The 22,585-nt window shown below is 44.6% G+C and overlaps 1 protein-coding gene across 1 annotated transcript in view; it reads left to right on the plus strand.

Moving 5' to 3' along the window:
* UNC5D (unc-5 netrin receptor D) overlaps window positions 1-22,585 on the plus strand; it is a 607,834-nt gene that overhangs the window by 394,618 nt on the left and 190,631 nt on the right. The window lies entirely within an intron of this gene.

A 22,585-nucleotide genomic window follows, 5' to 3' on the forward strand; every position in this document is an offset into this window, starting at 1 on the left:
GGCTTCTCTTTGTTGCAGAGCATGGGCTCTAGGCGCACGGGCTCAGTAGTTGTGGCATGCGGGCTCAGTAGTTGTGGCTCATGGGCTCTAGAGCTTAGGCTCAGTAGTTGTGGTGCACGGGCTTAGTTGCTCTGCAGCATGTGGGATCTTCCCGGACCAGAGCTCGAACCCATGTCCCCTGCATTGGCAGGCGGATTCTTAACCACTGCACCACCACGGAAGCCCCTTCCAAAACACTTTTATAGCGTAATGCTGTGAGCACTTTTTTTGTTTGTTTTCATTTTTTTCCCCCCTACCTCTTGTATTTAAATTCTATGACTGTACGTCGTATTTCCTCAAGCTAATTCCCTTCAGGATAGGAAATGCAAATGATACCTTTCAGTATCCTTTTCCACCCCATCCCTCCCACCTCCCACCTTAGCAGATAACACCTAGGCTTCTGGGAATAGTCTGGAAGCCTCTACGTCTTAGTGGTATACATAACAATAAACTGTTAAATTCAAATGATCACTTTCAAATTTACAAAGATTTTCATATATATTGACTCATTTGGGCCTTAAAGCTACCATGTGTGGGTAGCCAAATATAGCAGCATCTCTGTTTTACAGCATCATTGATTCCATCTATAACTTCATAGAGAAACTACTCTGTTGCTAACATTTCATTGCATTTGCACTCCATGCCAGGCACTGTTCACTGAACTCTCACAGCAACTTTCTGAGGTAGGTGACAATTACACGCCAGTTTTATAAATAAGGAAACTGAGGCACAGAATAATTAAGCAGCTTACTCAAGGGCACAGTTACTGAGTGATTAAGCCAGTCGTTGAATCCAGACAGCCTGGCTTCCGAGCCTGTTCTCTTAAACTCGACCTGATGAAGCTTCTTTATGTGTTGGACGTTGTATGCTGAGCACAAGCTGAGTAAGATAAGAAGCCCGTCCTTTGCTCGCCCACCATCTTATTTCATGCATATGCAGCTAAGAGTGTGGACACAAGATAATGGCATAAGTGAAGGCATATGTGTATATGCACACACGCAAGCCTACTGCTTTTCCTCAATTTCTTTTTTGTAACTTATTTCATTGAAGTATAGTTGATTTATAATGTAGTGTTACTTTCTGCCGTATAGCACAATGATTCCGTTATACATATATATATACACACACGTTCTTTTTCATATTCCTTTCCATTATGGTTTTTCACAGGTTATTGAACAGTGTTTACTGTGCTATACAGTAGGACCTTGTTGTTTATCCATCCTATATATAATAGTTTGTATCTTCTAACCCCAGACTCCCAATCCATCTATCCCCCGCCCCTCTCCCCCCTTGGCAGCCACAAGTCTGTTCTCTATGTCTGTGAGTCTGTTTCTGTTTCGTAGATAAGTTCATCTGTGTCATATTTTAGATTCCACGTCTAAGTGATATCATACGGTTTCCTCCCTTTCTTTACTCTTGGCTGTGATTCCAGGCCTGAGCCTTACTGTTCCCCAATTGCAATGAAACCCCATCATTCGCTGGCCTTGGAATCTGCCTTGTTTTCAAGTCCCAGAGATGCACTGGCAGAGTTGCTTCGTGCCAGTGACCACTTTGAACAAACTTTGATGGGATGCAGAATATCTCTTTATCCTCCGCCCTCTCTTCCCCTCCTTTTTTTTTTCCTCCAGCAGAAAATTACATGCTTTATCCTTTCAAAATATAAAAATTTTGTATTGTGCTTAAGAGTTCTCAAATTGGGAGCACAAACAAACAGATCAAGAGGGAAGGCAGTGTGGAGGAAAATATGAGAAGGTCAGCAGTCAATCAATCAGTAGTAAACATTGAAAAAAAAACACATAAGAAAAGGAAATGCGTAATTTCTGAGTTAACAAAGCGAAGGTGTAGAACGATTTCTCTGTCCTGTGCCGCCTTACACAGTTCAGCAGCCAGAAACAGGCTTTATGTCCTGAATCATGCAGACGTAAAAGCAGTCTGGGAGGCTTCCACATAAAGAGCTGCCGTTCTGTAAGTCAGCAGTAACGCTCCATGGGCGTGAATCAAGAACTCCGTCCTGACCCTGCTGAGGGAGCGTGGATTTTAATGCTTCTCTGAAGCACACCACATGCCATCCTGATACACTTAGCAAATGTAGACTGCCTTTGTTTTTTAGGCAGAACTTATTCAAATAGAAACCACCAACCAGTGCCATCACAGCTTCTCCTGGTAATCCTCTGCTGTGATTCCCAGATTCTGCTGGCTACCTGTCTGGTCTCTTGGGGAAGAAATGCCGCCTTCTCTAATGCCTTTTGTTTTTAGTTAACTTTGGGCAACTGAAAGGCACACCAGCACCCTGCATGATTTTTCACGTAACTGCTAGTCAAATAGAGTGTGCCCGTTTCTCCTTCGTGGGGTCATTAGAGACCCGCAGAATAAGCACCTGCCTCCGGGTACTGTGGAGATACGCCCAGCTCATCTTATGACAAGTTAGCTTCAGATCCAGAATTTGTGTCCGTTTCAAGAACCCTAGATGGCCTCTTTCATCGCCCTGTACAGCTCTCACGCTTCTTCACTCTGTAAAATCTTAAGAAGCTGTGATCTTCCCACGGAGCCACCTGAGATTCAGCGCAGTAAGTACATTGAGTGCAAGAGCGACTCCATGAAACTCCCAGAGCTTTAGCTGGTGCAAGTCACAGTGGCTTCCACACCCTAAAGGACAGGCCTGCCACTCTAGCTTAGCATAGCTCACATCTGCATAGAACTCCAATTCACTTGCCTCTGTCAGTTAAGCTTCCGAGAAAAAACATCCAGCGTTCAGAGCCGAACAGCTGATCATCCCCTGCTGTGGTGACTTTTGATTTAAATATAATGGAGTCTGCCTTGGCTAGGGCTTAACAGAATTGGAACTGTTCTTTTAATTGTTGATTCAGTCTTGCCTTACAGACCTGACTGTCAGTCATCCCAACAGATTCTCTGTCTAGATGTGCTCGTTCATCATGTGTGAGAGCTGTCATCCTCCGTGCACCACCAGCACTGTCCCCTGCTAGTTACAAGTGATGGTCTAAACATCGATTTCTGTGTGCAGGAAGTGTCAGATGGCTGATTCGTGTGCCAGCTCCACAGTAGCATTCGGAGATCACCTCTGGGAGGCAGCTGTGCCACAGCAGGGGAACAGAAGAGCAGATCTGCCTAATGCCACCCCAGCTGGACAGGAGCAGTCACTGGTACCTAAGTTCTGTATGAGGCTAGGTGGTCAGTTTGACCTTTCCTTGTCATCTGTGTACTGCTTGAAATACCTTAGCTACCATATCCGTGTATGTTTGGAAGGAGTAGAGTATTACGTGGGAATGAACGTCATGCATTTGCCCGGAAAAATGTGCCTCCTTGATAGGCAGGGAACTCACATTCTCCTTTTTAATTAACTCATTCAAATAATCATTGATAGGAATTGGCGCTGTAGAGGGGTGATGGTAATGGCAGATAAAGAAAAAAGATAACAAAGCTAATGGGGAGAAAAGACCTCCAAGCAGATGGGAGCTGACAAATGCTGGATTGTGTGTATAGGTCATTTCACTCAGAGCCACGATGTTAGAATCCTCACGAATGGCCGTGGTTGTTAGCTGCCCTACACGTGAGGACCACGTGCCAGGCCCTCTGCTAGGCACTTGCCATGTGTCGTCCTATTTCATTCTCACAGCTGAGTTAGGTACTGTTATCATTTTCACTTTACAGATGTGGAGATTGAGGCTTAAATTAAGTAACTTCCCCAAAGTTCCCGTGAGAGTGAGGGGCCTTAGTTCTCTTTGATTTCAAAGCCCACATCTTTAGACAACCCTATAGTGTCTTGCTGTTTAACCCTGTGCTCGGTAAGCGAGGAAGTAGTGATCCCAGCAGAGGTGTATCTGATTCCCATGTTGGATCCTTTGTGTTACATCACACGACCATCCCATTGGTGCTGGGTCAACTTTGTTGTAACTGACACCAGAGCGTGATTTAAAGACAGCTCATGGACAGGTCTCTTGCTTGGTCTAATACAGCTTTAATCTGTCACTACTTCAATAGATGGCTTCTTTGCCTCAAGGCATACCCAGGAATGAGGCACAGTCTCTATTCCTGACAAGCCCAAGCATCCAATAAATGAAATGAATGTGTAAATAACTATCTAAAACAGAGTGTGCTACCTCTAATAATAGAACATTAATAAAATAGGAGGGACATGATTATTTCTTTTGGCCAGAGTGGTCAACCAAGACCCTGCCGAATGTAATTCCCATAGAGGTTTTTTTGTTTTTGGTTTTTTTTACATCTTTATTGGAGTATAATTGCTTTACAGTGGTGTGTTAGTTTCTGCTTCATAACAAAGTGAATCAGTTATACATATACATATGTTCCCATACCTCTTCCCTCTTGCGTCTCCCTCCCTCCCACCCTCCCTATCCCACCCCTCCAGGCGGTCACAAAGCACCGAGCTGATGGCCCTGTGCTATGCGGCTGCTTCCCACTAGCTATCTACCTTACTGTTTGGTAGTGTATATATGTCCATGCCTCTCTCTCGCTTTGTCACGGCTTACCCTTCCCCCTCCCCATATCCTCAAGTCCATTCTTCAGTAGGTCTGTGTCTTTATTCCTGTCTTACCCCTAGATTCTTCTTGACATTTTTCTTTTTCTTAAATTCCATATATATGCGTTAGCATATGGTATTTGTCTTTCTCTTTCTGACTTACTTCACTCTGTATGACAGACTCTAGGTCCATCCACCTCATTACAAATAGCTCAATTTCTCCCATAGAGGTTTTGAAGGATGAATAAGAGGTCACCATGGTAGAAAGTTACACAGAAAGCTCAAGGTGCAGGATCAGCTTGATTAAAAGCAGGCAGGTATCAAACAGCATGGTTGGCCAGGAAGCACAGTTAGTTTCTTTTTGAGAGACCCTAAAGGACACGGGGAAGAATCACTGAAGTGAAGACTGATGGAAAGCCTTGTTGGCCATCTAAAAAACTTTGATTTTTCTTCTTTTTTAAATTTTTAAAAAAATCTATTGAAGTATAGTTGATTTACAATATTGTATTAGTTTCCAAAATGCAAAATGATTTAGTTATACCTATATATGTGTATATATGTATATTCACTTTTTCCCATACCTTTCCATTATAGTTTATTACAAGGTATTGAATATAGTTCCCTGTGCTGTAGAGTAAATCTTTGTTGTTTAGAAAAACTTGGCCTATTTGCTCGCAGGGGATAGGGAGCCAGTGAAGGATTCGAATCAGAGAAGTGAGATGCCAGATTTATGTGTCTGTCTGTATTTTTCCATGTCCGTATATATTTTAGTTCAAGGACCCAATAGTTAGGTGGCAACAAGGAAGCGTGTAGGAAGTTGTAAATGTGTGTGTCTCTGTGTCATCATGGGAAGTGACTTTATGAAAATTCTGTATTTGTAAATAAGTAACTTCAAACTTGCAGAAAAGTCTCAAGAATGAGACCAAGATCGGTATCCGCTGGCGGCGGCGGTGGCCGCGATGATGGAGATCCAGACGGACAAGGGCGGCGCCGTGGTCGTGTACCAGGGCGACTACTGCTCTGGCTCGGTGCTGTCGGAGCGGGTGTCCATCTACCGCGAGTCCGAGCGCCTCATCCACTGCTGCACCGAGGAGGTGGTCAAGGAGCTGATGCCACTCGTGGTCAGCGTCCTCGAGCACTTGGACTCGGCGCTCAGCAAGAAGCAGAGGAGCACGAGGCGGCGCTGGAGCCGCTGTGCGAGGACGAGCCTCTGCTCACCCAGTAGTAGCCGGAGAAGGTGCTGCGCAAGCAGGCCGAGGAGAAGTTTATCGAGTGTGAAGATGCCTCGGAACAAGAGAAGGAAGAGCTACAAATCCAGGTGGAACACTGCGAGTTTCAGACCCCGCCAGCCGGAATTGAAGGCCAGAAACTCTGCAGATCAGATTTCCCGGCTGGAGGAGCCGGCGTCAGAGATGCAGGAGGAGTGCAACGCCCTGCACCAGCGGCACACCGAGGTGATCCAGACCTACGGGGAGCACATCGGGAGGTCCGAGATGCGGCAGGTCGCGGGGAGCAGCCAGACCGAGAGCACCCTGCCGGGGAGGAGGTAGAGCAGGAAGCCGGACGCCAGCGCCTGGTGCCCTCCCCCTAGAGGAGCCATGGTCCCCGGGCGTCAGGTCGGAGTGTGTGGCTTGAGTCGGGCTGTGTGGTGAGGACGGCGCCGAGCAGGTGGGGGGCTGGGATGGGCCTGCTGCGGGTCCGCAGGCCGACACGGAGACCCAGGGAAAACCGCGTCGTCCATCCCAATACCTCCAAGTTCCGTGTTTCTGAATCTGCCTACTCTGTAACTTTATTTGTAGCCTCAGAATCACCACTCACGGTCCAGGGGCTGGTCAGTGGGGACTGGATGGAACCCAGCTCTGGCCCCTGTCCTCTAAGACATGGTACATACTTGCGGCTCCTCGTTTTCTGTTTTGTAAAATAAAGGAAACAGAATGTACCAGGATGAGTGAGGAATGAAGATTCTAATCTGCGTGAGATGCGTACGTACCTGTGTACCTGTTTCTTCTATGATGAGCAAACGCCGTGTTTGCGGTGACTTTGTAGAATACAACCAGCTGGACTCGCGAGGATCGACTCTAGGCGGTGGGGAGGTCCGCACACCTCGGTGACCAGCAGACGCGCCCCGCCGTGCTGGTTTTATTCGGGGAGCAGAGAGAAGCCTGCAGAGGCCAGGTTTCTGCTCCATCTTCAGTCAGGATAAAACTGCACCTCTGTACCCCGGGAGCGGACTGGCGGAGATCTTCTCCAGGGCGTCGCGTGGGAGGCCACGCCTCCATCAGGCTGGAGGAGGGAGGAGGCGCCCGAGGCCGGAACCCCAGGGCCCAACGGATGGAGCTCGTCTTTCGTGCCTCTGCGGCTGCGGCCCCTTATTCCTGCCGCGAACACACGAAGCCCCGGGTCTGGTCACGAAAAGGCTCTGTTTTCTCTGCACCTGTCTCCTTGGTGGGTGATGTCTGCAAACAAGGAGATTCAGGCCCTTCCATGCTGGGCATCCTCTGCTACTCACTGGGCCATGGTGGGCGGAGCTGTGGAGTCTTCCTTTGAAAACGGAAAGTGTAGTATGTCAGCGGAGGCCTAGCAGGGCCTAGGAAGGGCGGTCATCCAGGGGACCACTGGCATGTTTTTAGACAGTCTCGCTGCGTCCAGTGGGGAGTAGGGGATACAGCCGTTGTGGACACTTTCTTTCTGTAAATGCGTGCGCCCCAGGAAAGGGTATCAGGGGGTCCTTAGCACCCCCCTCCCGCCGCCCCAGCTCTGTGAGAATTAAGTGAGGGAATGTGGATCAAAGAGGGCGTTAAACTACAAAACCCATGGCAGATGTCGTTTCTGGGTCTGTTTTATCTGAAGGTAGGAAATACCCGTCTTCAGGCCACCGTTTCCCGACACACTATGAAAGCCTCCCTCCTGGCCCTCAGGAGTCACCAAGGGAATTTCCAAGGAACTGCACCGAACGCCAGCGTGGAATCGGGAGCTCCTCGTGTTGTTTTGGGGCTGCAGAGGCTGGCTGTTCGGGCATTACCTAGAGTTTGGGCTCCGGCCCAGGTTCCCGCCCAGCCTTGTGTCCCCATGTGATCCTCTTCAGGGCGTCCCCGAGGCCGAGGTGTGCGTGGCTGTGTGTCCATCCTCCTGTGCCTTGGCAGTGAAGAGCCGCCTTCCTGTGTGCGTGTGTTGCAGGGAATGTGGCCGGCACAGTGCTTGTTTGGGAAGCAGAGAGGCAGGGCCGCGTCCGGGCTGCCTCCATCGCTCTGCCAACTGGCTGGCGACGTTTAACCTCACAGTGGCGCCCAGAATGGCTTGCCCTGTGGTTGCTGCCACAGCGTATGAGACTCTGGGCTTCTGCTGGCCCTGCTGCCGCCCCTGCCCCCCCAGCCTGGACACTGGGCTGTGATGGAGATGTTCCCAGGGCCCAGTTCCCAGGGCATGTCTGACTGCCCCAGGCCCACTTCCAGGTGAACGGACGTGGACGGCAGCCACGCCTCCCATGTCCAGAGGGCATGGTGGTGGAAGGAGGGAGCACGGGCCTGCTCTCGCTGCACCGGGTGTCGGCCTCTGTAGGGCTCAGAGGGTGCAGATGTCCCACTGTGGCCTGTGCTGCTGCAGCAGGTGAAGGGGAAGGCCCCGTGCTGCCCTTCTGGCCTGCTGTTCTCTGGGGTGTACCCTGCCTGCCACAGCTACGATCCTTTGGGCACAGACATGTGTCTGCCTATCTCCTTAGTTCAGACTCTCCAGCTCCCCAAGGAGGCTCGTCCTTAGTGCTGGGGAGCCGCTGAGCCCACACAGGCAGAGTTTTCCTTCAGTCCTGGCTTGGTTTCGTGAATTTGTCTGTCTTTAGAATAAAACTGGTGGTGAGGGCTTCCCTGGTGATGCAGTGGTTAAGAATCCGCCTGCCAATGCAGGGGATACGGGTTCAAGCCCTGGTCCAGGAAGATCCCACATGCTGCAGAGCAGCTAAGCCCATGTGCCACAACTACTGAGCCTAAGCTCTAGAGCCCATGCGCCACAACTACTGAAGCCCGCGCGCCTAGAGCCCGTGCTCCGCAACAAGAGAAGCCACTGCAATGAGGCCTGCGCACCGCAGCGAAGAGTAGTTCCCGCTCGTCGCAACTAGAGAAAAGCCCACGCACAGCAACGAAGACTCAACGCAGCCAAAAGTAAATAAAATTTTAAAAAATGATAGACTGATTCATCAAGGAGTTACATGTGTTGGGTGGACATGACCTGGGCTCTGAAGGACGTGATGAATCCATGTAAGAAGAGCTGGATAAAGAGAAAACCAGTGTGAGCAACAGAGTGAGTCAGGCAGACAGAAGTTCTGTTCCCAAAAGAGGTGGTCCTAGTCTACACTCCGCCTCTACTTCTCAAGTGGCCCAACTTGCCTCACATGAAAAAATAAGCCACATTGCACAGCTGTAGACCGCATCTGTGGCCTTGAACCGGTGGGTCAAAAATGCATGCCATGGATGAATCACATGAGACCACCACCCTGCTGAGGAAGTGGCCTCCAAGTAGGAAGTCTGCTGAACTGTATCAGAACGCTGACAGAGGGGGTGTTGGGGGGACAACCTATTCTTGGAGCTTGTACCTCATTCTCCACCAGGGCAAACCCAAGATGGGCATGCTTATTCCACAGCTTCACGTGACGGGACTGTCACATGTTGAAGTGGTAGACCTGGCTTCTAGACCCCTTTCTCTACCTCATAATTAGAAAAGCTAAATCCCTTGTTTTGTTTTGCTTTAATGACATCATTACCTTTTCTACTTGAAAAGACAGGGGGCTGGAAAAAAGCAATCTTTGGGGGGGGGCCTTAAAATCCAAGGGAGGCATTATTTACTAAATCACATTATTTGAGAACATGGACCTTGGAATCATGAGTCAGGTAGAGTTCAATCTAAGCCCCTCCTTTTATTCGCTGTCTGATCTTGGGCTAATTCTGTAACATTTCTGAACTTCAGGGTCCTCATGAACAAAATGGGATACTAATGTCTCATAGGGACGCTGTGAAGATTGATTCAAATGAGATCACGTGGTTATAACATTTACCTGAGTTCCTACCACGTAGCATAGTAAATGGTTATTGTTAATAGTAGTCGTGTTAGATAGATAATAAAATCCATTAACACTTTATTGCTTTATTTTTTACTGTTTCTCCATAGTGTATGATTGGGGAACCAGATCTGCCTCTGTGATGTTCTCACATTGTTAATATGTTGTTGATGTGAGGTCGTGTTGAGGTTTACATCCACTCTTCTCTCTTCCTGAACCATGTGGTCCCACTTCGTTCCCACCCGGCTTAACCTGTTCTCATCCTGTTTCCATCCAGGCGATCATGATCTCCCTCGGTTTTAAGGATGTAGAGACTGTGGGAGTCATGTGTTCTCAGTGACAAATTCATTTATTTTCAAAGTAAAACAGTGCGACGTGTGAACAACTTGATTTTGTCGTTGGAAGTGCTCTGTACCAGTCAAGGTGGGAGATCAGGATCAATATGAGGAAGGGATCTGAGCTCCAAGTGGTAGAGTCAGCAAAATGGATAAAGTGTCACCCTGCCTCTCGGATGGTAATTTCTTCTCACTGTCTCATCTGTGATGGCCAGCGTTGTGTTTGCCACAGCAGCTGTCAGACAAACCAAGCCTGGGAAGCATTTGGTCAATACATCTCGTGCATCAAACTCTGAGTCATTTTTATGTTTGTTTGTTCCCCTTATTACTTTCTCTGGCTGAGTAAAATCTCTATTACTTTGGGCTCAGGAACAGAGAATGTGCTGTGAACACCCGAGGCGCACATTCTATTTTATTCTTATTCTTTTTTGTGATGACTTCATTATTCCCTTATGTGTGAGTTTTTCCCCAGATTGTTTTTCTCCCTTTTGCTTTCTTCAGTGCCCTCTTCTTTTGGCTTCCCCATGTATTTAGTCCAGCTGCATGGTAGTGAGCTGGTGCCACGGCTTGGCTTTCCTCCTTCAGTGCAGTCAGTGGCTCCCGGACTTCTGCATTTCACAGACCAATCAAATTAATCCCCTCCCCTCCCTGTAAGAGGATGGGCTAGCCGAGTGTTGCCAACTTTTTTGTTTTTTTCAAGGAAGGACATTAAGACATAAGAGCCATTTTCCATAAATATTATTTCATTCAGAAAAGGGCATTTAACAACATAAAATCACAGAATTATACATTTATTTTTCTTAATTGAAGTATAGTTGATGTACAATGTTGTGTTAGTTTCTGGTATACAGCAAAGTGATTTAGATATACATATATATATATACATATTCTTTTCTATTATGGTTTATTACAGGATATTGAATATAGTTCCCTGTGCTATGCAAGTAGGTCCTTGTTTTTCTATGTTATATGTAGTAGTGTGTATCTGCTAATCCCAAACTCCTGACTTATCCCTCCCCCAACCCCTTTCCCCTTTGGTAACCTTAAATTGGTTTTCTATGTCTGTGAGTCTGTTTCTGTTTTGTAAAGAAGTTCCTTTGTATCATTCTCTTAGAGTCCTCATATAAGGGATATCATATGAGATTTGTCTTTCTCAGACTTACTTCGCTTAGTAGGATCATTTCTAGGTCCATCCACGTTGCTGCAAGCGGCATTATTTCATTCAGAGTTATACATTTTAAATTAACTTTTTAATGAATTTTACTGTTTTCCTTTTTCCTCTACAAGACTGAAAGCAAAGTCACTGTAGTCCATGCATCTTGTGAATGAGGGATACAAGGCTCCTGTCACCTTCCCTCGGACAACGCTGGTGGATTAGAGTTAAGAATAGTGCTCAAGGCTATCTATAGTGGAAGGAACCATCAAAGATCTCTTTAGTTCTTTAATCAGTTCCTCTGCGTTATTCTTATTTTCAGGAATACCTTTCTTCACATTTTGTCCACGTGTTTGCCATGAAATCAGTACTGCCCAAAAGAGAAATGAGCTTACATTTCCGTTAGAAGCTACAGTCGTGAGTAAAGCATCAAACTTTGTGTAGAGATTTGCTAGAACATGGAGAAACAGCCAGACCTTGTGTTGCCCACTAGCTCTCCATGAGCGAACAGGATGGGCCTTGAAAATTGCTATCGTATATCATCCATTCACAGCATGCATGCACCAATGATGATGGTTTTAGTTTTGTATTTGATTTGTACCTTCCTGCGCAAAAGCCCTGGGTTCTGGAGTCAACAGCGAGGAATTCAAACCCTGCATCTGTCGATCACTGGCTGTGTGATCTTGGACGACTTCCTCCTCCGCTGATTTTCTCACTTATAAAAACAAAAGAGTTGCTAATAATGCCCACCTCCAGGTAGTCCCAAGATTTAAATGAAAGGAGGTGGTAAGAATGACTGGTACAGTGCTTGGCACAAAGCCTTTGGGGATACAGAGATGCTCCCTTATCCTTTTTCACTGCAACCCCGTTTAAAAGGGAAAACCTAAATAGGGCGTCTCAGAACCGTTCATGGTCTCTCTCTAAATTAACTAATTGCTATGGTTCTTCCCTCTCCTCCATCAGCCACCTGTTTTGGGTCGTGTTCTATATACGTATTTGCCTACATACACCTCCTTGTTAATTTATTCTTTAAAATAGGGCCTTTTTCAATTACAGGGATATTAATTATTATCACCCTTAATTATTGTAATCTGCTGCAGTCTTATTTTGAGTGTGCATGCGTGTGTGTGTGTTTTAACCCAGTAGTCCGTGAACTTCAGCAGCCTAAGGTAGCCTTTTTTTTTTTTTTTTTGCGGTACGCGGGCCTCTCACTGTTGTGGCCTCTCCTGTTGCGGAGCACAGGCTCTGGATGCGCAGGCTCAGCGGCCATGGCTCCCAGGCCCAGCCGCTCCGCGACACGTGGGATCTTCCTGGACTGGGGCACGAACCCATGACCCCTGCATCGGCAGGTGGACTCTCAACCACCAGGGAAGCCCTATGGTAGCTCTTTATCTGCTTTCCAATAACACTGTTTCATTTCCAGCCCTCACAGGGCATTCCACGGGGATGAGCTCTACAGCTGCTTTCTGACAAACATAAACCTCCTTTGATTTTTGAGTGTTCTGCAGAGGTTGGTACAGTATTCTAAAATACCTTTAAAAGTCTATCATTTGAAAAAAAATGTTAGAAATGTGCCTTATAGGTGCTCGTTTATCAAATGTTGAACACAGGGTCTGGCACTTAGATGGTCTCCCCTTGATGTTCCCGTGGATATCTACATAAACTGTTACGGTTTATTTACTACGATAGCTTTTAATAGAAATGTAGAATAATTTCTCTTCTGGGCAGTACCGAATTTCATTGCAAACCCATCAACAAAATGTGAAATTCCCATAAAAGCCAAGTTGCAAGTATTGCCAAAGCTGGGAGAGTCGTTGCTGCCTTTGTAGATGGGCTAGTCTGTTTACGGTTCTTGTACACATACTGTAAGATATAATGTGGCAGGATTGCTATATTGTAATAAAACAATGTGGTGCTCCCGGAAGGAAAAAATGGGGTTGGTGAATTACAGCAGTCGTTGTACCTTGTTCCCCGTTATTGAAAATGTAGTATGATTATTAAATGCATGCCGTGTGCATTTTACACTTCGTGATACGTCTAGGTTTTTATGTGTGCCTGGAATATCAATATTTGCTTTACTTTACTTTCAGGGAACGTTAGTTACAAATACAATAAGCGTGTTTCATTTTTCATTGAGGACACACTGGCTTCAGTTTTCAAGGCGGAGTGTGCAATCGATGCCGATGATTATTGATCTAGAAACTCTGTTGAAAGTAAGCAAGGCTGGTTTGGTGATAAGCAAACACAGACGCTGCTGCTGCTCTTGCTGAGATGCATGAAAGCGGACTGAGTAGCAGTAAATAAGAGTTTAATTAAATTGCTCCTTGGCGGAGAGTGGGACTATTTCTCGGCTTTGGTTTAGAACCCACGGGTTCTCTTTTTTCCTTTTGTTGTATGTCTGGCCTTCTCATCAATACTAATGGGAACTGTATGCAGTAAAGGGGCAGCTGACCCCATGTCCCACAGTGTCAGTAAAATACCACATGGATTTTTCCCCCTTGGGCTACTCAGATTTTTTTTAAATGCAAAAAAAGAATTAAATCTCAATGTATAAGAAAATCTCAAGTTATAAATTCTATGTGGTACTCTCAGAGTATCTTATAAATGCTAAAATAATAATCATCATATCTTAGAAACTCATAAAAGATCCATACGGGTTTTGTATAGGACTTTGTTTCAGATTGTAATTATAACCAAAAGATTAAAATATAGCCTCCCCTTGGAATTTAACTGTGATGAGCTATATGCATAGACGTGATGATGGTGCTTGGTGAACCATGCTCCTGGGCTAGAAATGAATGAAAATGATTAATTCGATGCTGTAAGGTATTGCGTTGATAGCAGGGCACACGTAGCCTTCAGCACATTTGGGTTCAAAGCCATATGAAAGATTACAAGTGCTTGAAAATGATTAAAGCAGAGCTAGCAAGGTACGATTTCCACTTGCTGTGTTGCTGTTACCTTCCCTAGAGCACAGACTGGGAATATGTATCATCCAGGCAGCCTCCGTGCTCTAGCAAAAGGGACGTTGCATTATTTCTCTGTACTAGTTCAAACATATTTTGGATGATACTATCAGGCAAACCTGTGTGTCCATGTAGGGACCAAATCTGCTTATGAAACTGCTTTGCTAGTTTGTAATTGCTCTTGTTTTCTGCCAGACATTGCATTTGTCTGTTGGTACTGGAGGTTATTTTCACTTAGTAAAACTCTAGACTGGCTCTGACCACACTGCAGAACACTTAGTACTCATAACCTAGTATGCACTAACTCTGCTAGTCTGTAGAGACCAATGCCTCTCTCCTACCGACACCTCAGCACCCCTCTACTAAGGAATGGTTAGAGAGGTGACCGTTTCGTTCATCTTTCCAAATTAAACACAGATGTCAACAAAATGTATTCAGGGATTTTTCTTTTTTCTTTTTTATTGAAGTATAGTTGATTTACAATGTTGTGTTAGTTTCAGGTGTACAGCAAAGTGATTCAGTTATACATATACCCATTCTTTTTCAGATTATTTTCCGTCATAGGTTTTTACAAAATATTGAGTAGTGTTCCCTGTGCTATATGGTAGGTCCTTGTTGATTATTTTGTATATAGTAGTGCATGTATGTTAATCCCAAACTCCTAATTTATCCTTCCCCTTATCAGGGATTTTTTTTTTTTTTTTTTTGGCCCCGCTGAGCGGCTTGTGGGATCTTAGTTCCTCAACCAGGGGTTGAACCCGGGCCCATGGCAGTGAAAGTGCTGAGTCCTAATCACTGGACCGCCAGGGAATTCCCCAGGGATTTTTAAACAGAAAACAGAAACAAGTGAAAAAAAGCTCTTCATACAGTCCATCATATTAGCCTCTTCCCCAATTTTTCTTACCAGTTTTGTACACACCCCCGGAATAAAACCCAGTGACCTTTAAGATGGAGTTCTAAACATTAACGTTCAGACGTAATCACCTGGTTTAATTAATCTAGTAATTTCTGCCCTAATTTGTTCGATTCATCATCTTGTGAAGACAGAGGAGCTGGGGGCAGGCGTTGGGGGGAGACGCTTAGTACCTTCAGGGCACCTTTATTATATTGATTTGTCACCATTCCCTTCATAGCAAAGCATGCAGTCTTTTCCCCTGGTGAATAATTTATAGTCTGTGGGTCTTCTGTCTGAGAATGCAGCCATCTTTACTTAGCAAAATCTAGCCCTCCTGTTTCTGTGGGCAGTAACCCAGGATTTTCAAGTAGTTATCATGGCAGAAAATTCCAAATGCCATTGCCATTCTCTAGTTGATAGCACTTTATTTAAAAAAAAAAAAAAAGGCTCTCTTTTTGTACTTACTGCACTGTCTTTTCTTGTTGTGGTTGGAAGAAAGGTGTGAGTCTGGTGTCTAGGTGACAGGCAATACTGCATTGTGTCTAGGTGACAGGCAATACTGCATTTTATAGACTTTGAGATGCCATCAACTGTAAGAAGAGCAATTACTTTGTATACCACTGAAAGCCAGTGTTTAATTTTAGGATGTTATCAACTATAAACACAACCAGATTTCCAAGATGTCAGTGTGCAAAGTGTGCTTGTATATTTTAGAATCAGAGAAATATTTCTGTCCTTCTTTCTTTGCTTTTCCTTGTTATTATACTTTAGAAACTTGCCAACGCACAAACAATTGTCTTTTAAAAAGATACTCTGAACTTAATGTTTTCAGAAATGGATTACGTATTAAATGACTGTGTCCTACAGAACCCTAGAGTGATAGGTTTTATAGGTTCAAACAGAAGTTAGGTTTATGAAGGGGATAAAGAACAAGCTTGTTATCATAAGCGCTCTGAGGAGCTGGCTTAATGCTGTGTTACAGTGTGAGACTCACTCTTGATGATATAATAATTAGAGATTTCCCACAGGGTGGCCCCTTCTAGAAAATATCTGTATACATCATAGAATTAGCGAATGTTAAATCTGGATAGGATCATAATGATTAGCCAGACTTGTCCAACCCCTTGTTTATACAGATGAGGAAATCAACCTCAGAATGCAAACACAGTCACATTCCAGGCTGGTGCTCCATCATCGCTGTGGACATTCTTGTGGATTTCTTTGGTGCAGAAATGGGGAGGAGACCCAGGGTACAGTTTACATCCAAAGATTCTATCCTCTTGCCTTTTGTATTTGCCATTTTTCTCCCAAACTGCCAGTGCTGTTTCAATAGCAAACCTATATTTTCCCCTAAATGATGGTGGCAATGTTTTCTGTTGTTTTAAATCAAAGAGTGAAAAGCTACCTAAATATGGGCCCTTTTTCAATCACTCGGTCATCTCATAATTAGGAAGGGGTATGTTTTAGTTTCACAAAAGTGCGTACAAATTTTAGCACACAGCTGTAACTTCTGTGCTGTAATGTGTTGTCTGTTTATCAGTCTTAAGTTCCCCTCCGAGTCATGAAAGTGTTGAGATCATTATAAATGAGGTCATCTGTATGATGCCTAGACCCAGAATTATTTTAACTTGGGGGTAGCCATAAGATTTTGGTTTTCCCAGCTTTTTTGATTTCCCTTTCTTATTGAATTATTTGAACCCTTTCTTACCTGGCAACTTTTTTTTTTAATACCTTGAAAATAAGAAATATGTAATATAGTTACATGTGCAAAAGGCTTTAATTTTGTCTTTTATTTTCTGGATTTAAGTTGATGAATCCAATGAAGTAAATGTCATGAGTTGCTTCCCTGACAGCAGAACTCTGGACCTTTTATACTGGACTTTATCTACTTACAGGAAAGGTGGTTATGATATTGGAATTCGTGGTAAAGCTATTTCAGCGACTTGGAGCATGTACAAACACTCTTGCATTCACTGATCTGTACTTCCCCCCCCCCCCCCCCCCCGCTTGCAATTACTTTGTATGATCAGTATATGATCAGGGATTAATAGGCCCTCATTTGAATTCTGAGCAGTCCTGATCTCAGAAAATAAGGCTAGCATTAGGGATAGTTTACTATTCCTCTGACGCTGGCTGAGTCATCCAGCCTGGTTATACCAGGAGCAGAGAAAAAGCCAAAGCTAAGTCTTATTAGCCCTGAAGAAGCAACAGAGTCCTCTGTTTCTGTGTCATCAAGCCAGAAATATTGTGGCAGTTAAGTGTGTTGAGAATGGTCTGGCTCTCCCTAGGGACTGCCTTGCAAACTCTTGTCTTGTAGAATTTCCCAGGATTTTCTCTGGAATTTTAGGACTGTACCTTCTGATCCAATTTCACTTTCATCTAGTGATTCTTAGAGAGGAGAAAAAAAAAAGGGCTAGTTAAATCTTCCCCATCTAATTCTGTTAACTGGTTTAAAGTGCTACCAAAGATACGATTAAATCAGAGCCAGAATAGTTTACAAGGGAGAAAAAAATCTGCCAGAATGTTGCCAACTTCATCCCTGCTGTAAGCCAGGCTTCTCCCAAGGGCATAATTTTGGGTCTCAAGGATTCAAGACAGCACCTGGATATCTCTGCTCGGCGATCCTCATTTGTGAATGACAGCAGTTTCTCTGGATGGTGGGTCTCTGATCTCTGCTTCGTGAAAAGGCAGACGATTTGATCTGGAAGGAAGGAGCCTCGGAAACGATTTGACCTGACTGCCTCACTTTAGGGACGGTGACATGAGATCCAGAGACGCCTATGCTTTACTCAAAGTCACACAGCTAGTCGGTGTGACGGCAGCCGCTTCACACACCTCTTCTGGCTCTCGGTCAAGTCTTCGATCACCTGCACCACTCGCGGCTGGACGGCTCCACTCTACACTGTTGGAAAGTTGTTGACCCGGTGGCCGCAGATCGTTAGGTGTTCAGCCTTGTTCAACTTTGTCACCCCAGCACGTGTACGGACCAGGGGAATTCAAGTTGATGGAAGCAGAAAAGTGCTCAAGCTGTTCACTTCCGTGACCAGTAGTCTGAACGGGGCAGAGGAAGAGGAACTTCCTCTGATTTTGCTTAGAGCTCTTCGTGCCTTCACCTGTAGTATGAGGATATGACGAAGATCACCCTTAGGCCTGACCTTATATGATTATGTGCAGGGATTATGTGTAGTTGCGATACAGCTTTGGGATCCACGGTCCCTCACTCTTGGACTTTCTTCAGAGGGTGTTTAACATGACTAACTTATTTTCCTATGTCATATGATTTTATATTAGCCAGAAAAAGAATTCCTCTGCATCATGTATCCAGTCCTCTAAGGACAAGATGAATTCCTAACTGGGGTCCGTGTAGGCATCTGCACTCTGCACGTGTCTGCATCACCCACTATTCCATCAGGCTCATCATCAAAGCTTTGCTTCCCAGACTCAAGCACTGAAATCAGTTGCGTTGCCACAGAGCAATCAGGGCCTCCTTGCACTTAAAACGAAGACCCAGCTGAAACCAGATGACTGACTGATATCTGCATATGGGAGATGCAACCAGTGGCAAATCTATAAACCTGCCCTGGATCTGTGTTCATAGTGGACAGAAAAGTTTTCTGTTTTTCTCCTATTTGCGGTGAGCTTCAGTCTCTTTTCCACTCATTCTTTCTTCTCAGTATGTGAATGAGGAAAACCTACATTATTTGGGAAACAAACCTCTTTAACATGGCATTGATTCCCTCCAAAACTTGGAGCTGAAAGACCAGCTACTTTTGTTTGTTATATGGAATGACATAGACATAGAAATGGGTTCTTTTTTTTTTTTTGCGGTACGTGGGCCTCTCACTGTTGTGGCCTCTCCCGCTGCGGAGCACAGACTACAGACATGCAGGCTCAGCGGCCATGGCTCATGGGCCCAGCCGCTCCACGGCATGTGGGATCCTCCCGGACCGGGGCACGAACCCGTGTCCCCTGCATCGGCAGGCAGACTCTCAACCACTGCGCCACCAGGGAAGCCCCTATTTTTGTACAATTTTTAAAGGTTACTTTCCATTTATAGTTATGACAGAATATTGGCTCTATTCCCCGTGTTGTACAATGCATCCTTGAGCCTGTCTTACCCCCAATAGTTTGTACCTCCCACTCCGCCACCCCTGTGCTGCTCCCCCACTGCTGGCAACCACTAGTTTGTTCTCTGCGAGTCTGCTTCTTGTTGTTATCTTCACTAGCTTGTTGTACTTTTTAGATTCCACATGTAAGTGATATCATACAGTATTTGCCTTTCTCTGACTTATTTCACTTACCTAATGCCCACCAAGTCCATCCATGTTGCTGCAAATGGCAAAATTTCATTCTGTTTTACGGCCGAGTGGTACTCCATGATGTGTGTGTGTGTGTGTGTGTGCGTGTGTGTGTGTCTCACATCCTCTTTATCCATTCATCTGTTGTTAGGTGCTTAGGTTACTTCCATATCTTGGCTGTTGTAAATGATGTTGCTATGAACACAGGGGCGCATGTATCTTTTCGAATTAGTGTTTTTGTTTTTGTTTTGTTTTTTTGCATATATACCCAGGGGTGGAATTGTTGGGTCATATGGTAGTTTCCAAGTAGGAAACTATTTTTAGTTTTGTGAGAAACCTCTATACTGCTCTCCACAGTGGCTGCACCAGTAGCCTCTAGCTTTAATAATCGGCTCCCTCCTTACAGAAGAGAAGTTGGTTCTCAGGTGCCAACTTGCAGTTCGGATAGTCTGGGTCCCAGTTAATTCCCACGGAGTCTGGGGTCTCCTCTGCAGGGTTCTCCACCTCCCTCCAATAGTACCGTTGACAGTAGAGCCTGCAGCCATGCCGCCTGCTGTATTCCTTGGCATTCTCTGCTCCCCTGGGGACATGACTCAGTGTGCAAAACGTTGGGATCCCAACTCCCCAGTGTTCAGGTAGACCAGTTGTCTATCTTTACATGCTTGTTAACTTGCTGCCCGATTCAAAATCTAAATATTCTCTTGTCGGTGGTCCCCTGTGTCCCACCTTTTTCTGATTTACAGGGACTTTTTCTAGACCACCGTCAGTAATTTTAGGTGCACATATCCCTTCTAGTCCAATACTAAGCAATTTATTTTATGCTTTTTTTGTTCCCTGAGATGAAGAATTATTTTCTGTTTCGATCCCAGGTATAGCCTTTAAAATATCTGGTCAGAATGGCTAGACCTACATTTTCTGGTGTCCAGTACACACTTCCAGGCACACGGAGGCCCAGAGCAGTGAGTGCAGGCAGCAATGTAGTGTCACAGAGCCTGGGTTAGGCACGAGGCAGGGTCACTTTACCCACGGGTAGGAATCCACAAGAACGATCATGTGGAAGGTAGAATCTTGACAAGAAGCCAGATCAAAGCCCGGTGTTTGGTCCAAACCAGTCACCCATTGGAATGTACAGAGAAGAACACAGGCTTTGTAGTTCAAACAAACAAAACCCTGGACTTCATTTTAACTGTACCACTCATTGACCTATGTGACCTTAAGATTTCTGAATCTCAGTCCAGATAACATCTATCGCCCTATGTTGTTGTTAAAATTTTAAATCAGGATTGTTTGGAAAATGGTTTATAAACTCATAAGTGAGACTAAAACAAAAAACTAAACAACATTCACCATTTTGTTTGTGTTGTGCTCTTAAGCATTTTTCCAGAATCACAGAGAATTTCCATTCAATCAAGGCCTGTGTACACGGTGCTCATTTTCCCCAAGAAGCAAGAAGCCTGCATATTTTTACTTCAGTGTTAAACTGTAAACTAAACTAGGCAACACACAAAGGAGTAGCAAAGGTTACAGAACAGAGACACTGCAAAACACATCCTTACTAATGGGATCGCTAAAATGAGAATGACTTCCATCCCAAGGTCCTCTGGCACTGACTAGAGAGCTCCTGATAGAGCCGTGTGAATTCATTTCCTGGGCCTTGGGTGACCTAAATGGATCTATTTGAGAGAATTTAGAGCATTAGAAGAAGTATACTGAGTTCCAGGGTACAGAGAGACAAGTTATTTAGTTTTGAAAGATTACACTTTATGATGCAGGGAAAAAAACAGATGACGTGACGGCATATATTGATTTCAAAGTGCCTTTTGTGCAATTATAAGGTAAATAAAGGAACAATTCTTATGGGTTATTTTTTTTCCCTCTCTGGATTTTTCTACAAAGTTACACAAAACACGTACAGACTTCTTAGAAGAGTCCACTAGCGTTTTATTTTTTTTCCCTACTGTCCTTGGGCACCATAATCTACATCCCATTGTGCGGAGTATTTACCTCCTCATTCACTTCTTCCTCCTGAATCTCCCTCCCGACCTCAGTCCCAGGGTGTATTTGCACCCAGGTGTGTCCTTCGGGTTCCAGCGATGCAGCTATAGAGTGATACCTCCGTTGCTATCACCCACCACATCCACACACAAAAAGTATTTTGACTTTGATGCACATTTTATCCTAATGCATTAAGTGTGTGGCTTCCACTTTACCTGTCACTCATCTAGGGTCTGCTCACCTACCCAGGAGACAAGCTCTAGCTCTGAGGTGGTTCAGCTCTTAATAAGAAGTCAAGCAGAAGTTATAATAACTCATTGCCTCGGCTGCTTGGAAAACATGATAATGCCCCTTAGTTGTAAGAAATCATTTTAACAACACTGACTGTTGGCAGTTTATTGATGAAGGCTATGTAAAAACTGCAATAAATAGCACATGATGCATGTAGTAAAGGGTTCTTCTGTGTGGCATTTATCTATTTGTAATTTATACCCTGCTTACATTCACAGAAGGATTTGAGCTGGCTGATAATAAAAGATGCATATACAGTAAGAGTGTTATGTATGTAGAAATGGGAGATCAAGAATCATATGGAAAGAGAGAGGAAAAGAGTTATGCTTGTAGTGTTTTCCTCCTCATCAAGGCGATAGACGTAGGTTATGGTCTTAGGTTCCCTCTCTCAGACTCACTGAGATGCCCTGAAGAGGAGACATGCAATTCATTCCTCACGGAAATAAACCCAGTAAAATTATATGGTGGACACAGGGAAGGAAATTATATTTAGAAAGAAGAGAGTAGAAATCTTTCTTTTTTTCTTTCTTCTTTTTTTGTCATTTATATTGTATTACTGGTCTTTTAATGGGAAGGGATCATGAGCTTTCTCAAAGCCGGCTTAGTGGCAGTGTCAGAAAGAAAATGTGGATTAAATTGCTCAGACTAAGAAACCTCTCATACAGATTTAAGGAGTTCGATTGAAGCTAATTATACATCCATGACATTTTATTTACCACGGCATAAGAAATCATCCATTTCCTTCCTCCCCGAACCAGTGCTATTCTACACAGCTAGCAAATTAATTTGAGAACCAATGCTTCATCTGAGACAGGGTGATGAAGGATATATAGGAATCAGTTAGGTGGCAGATGTCTAAACAATGCCTGATTAGATGAAATGTGTTTTCCTTCAAATGTATTAGCATAAAGTGTCGTATAGCCTCAGAAGTCAAAAACATCCAGGTAGTTATAAGAGCTAATGAGTGACAGAATATTTCCAGGGTCCCTTCATTATAAGCATGAATGATTACTTAGTGTGGGGTGAACAACCAGATTAATTTTTTTATATTTTTATTTATTTTTTTAA

The sequence above is a fragment of the Tursiops truncatus genome, chromosome 21 (genome assembly GCF_011762595.2).
Source record: "Tursiops truncatus isolate mTurTru1 chromosome 21, mTurTru1.mat.Y, whole genome shotgun sequence".
Classification (NCBI taxonomy): Eukaryota; Metazoa; Chordata; class Mammalia; order Artiodactyla; family Delphinidae; genus Tursiops; species Tursiops truncatus.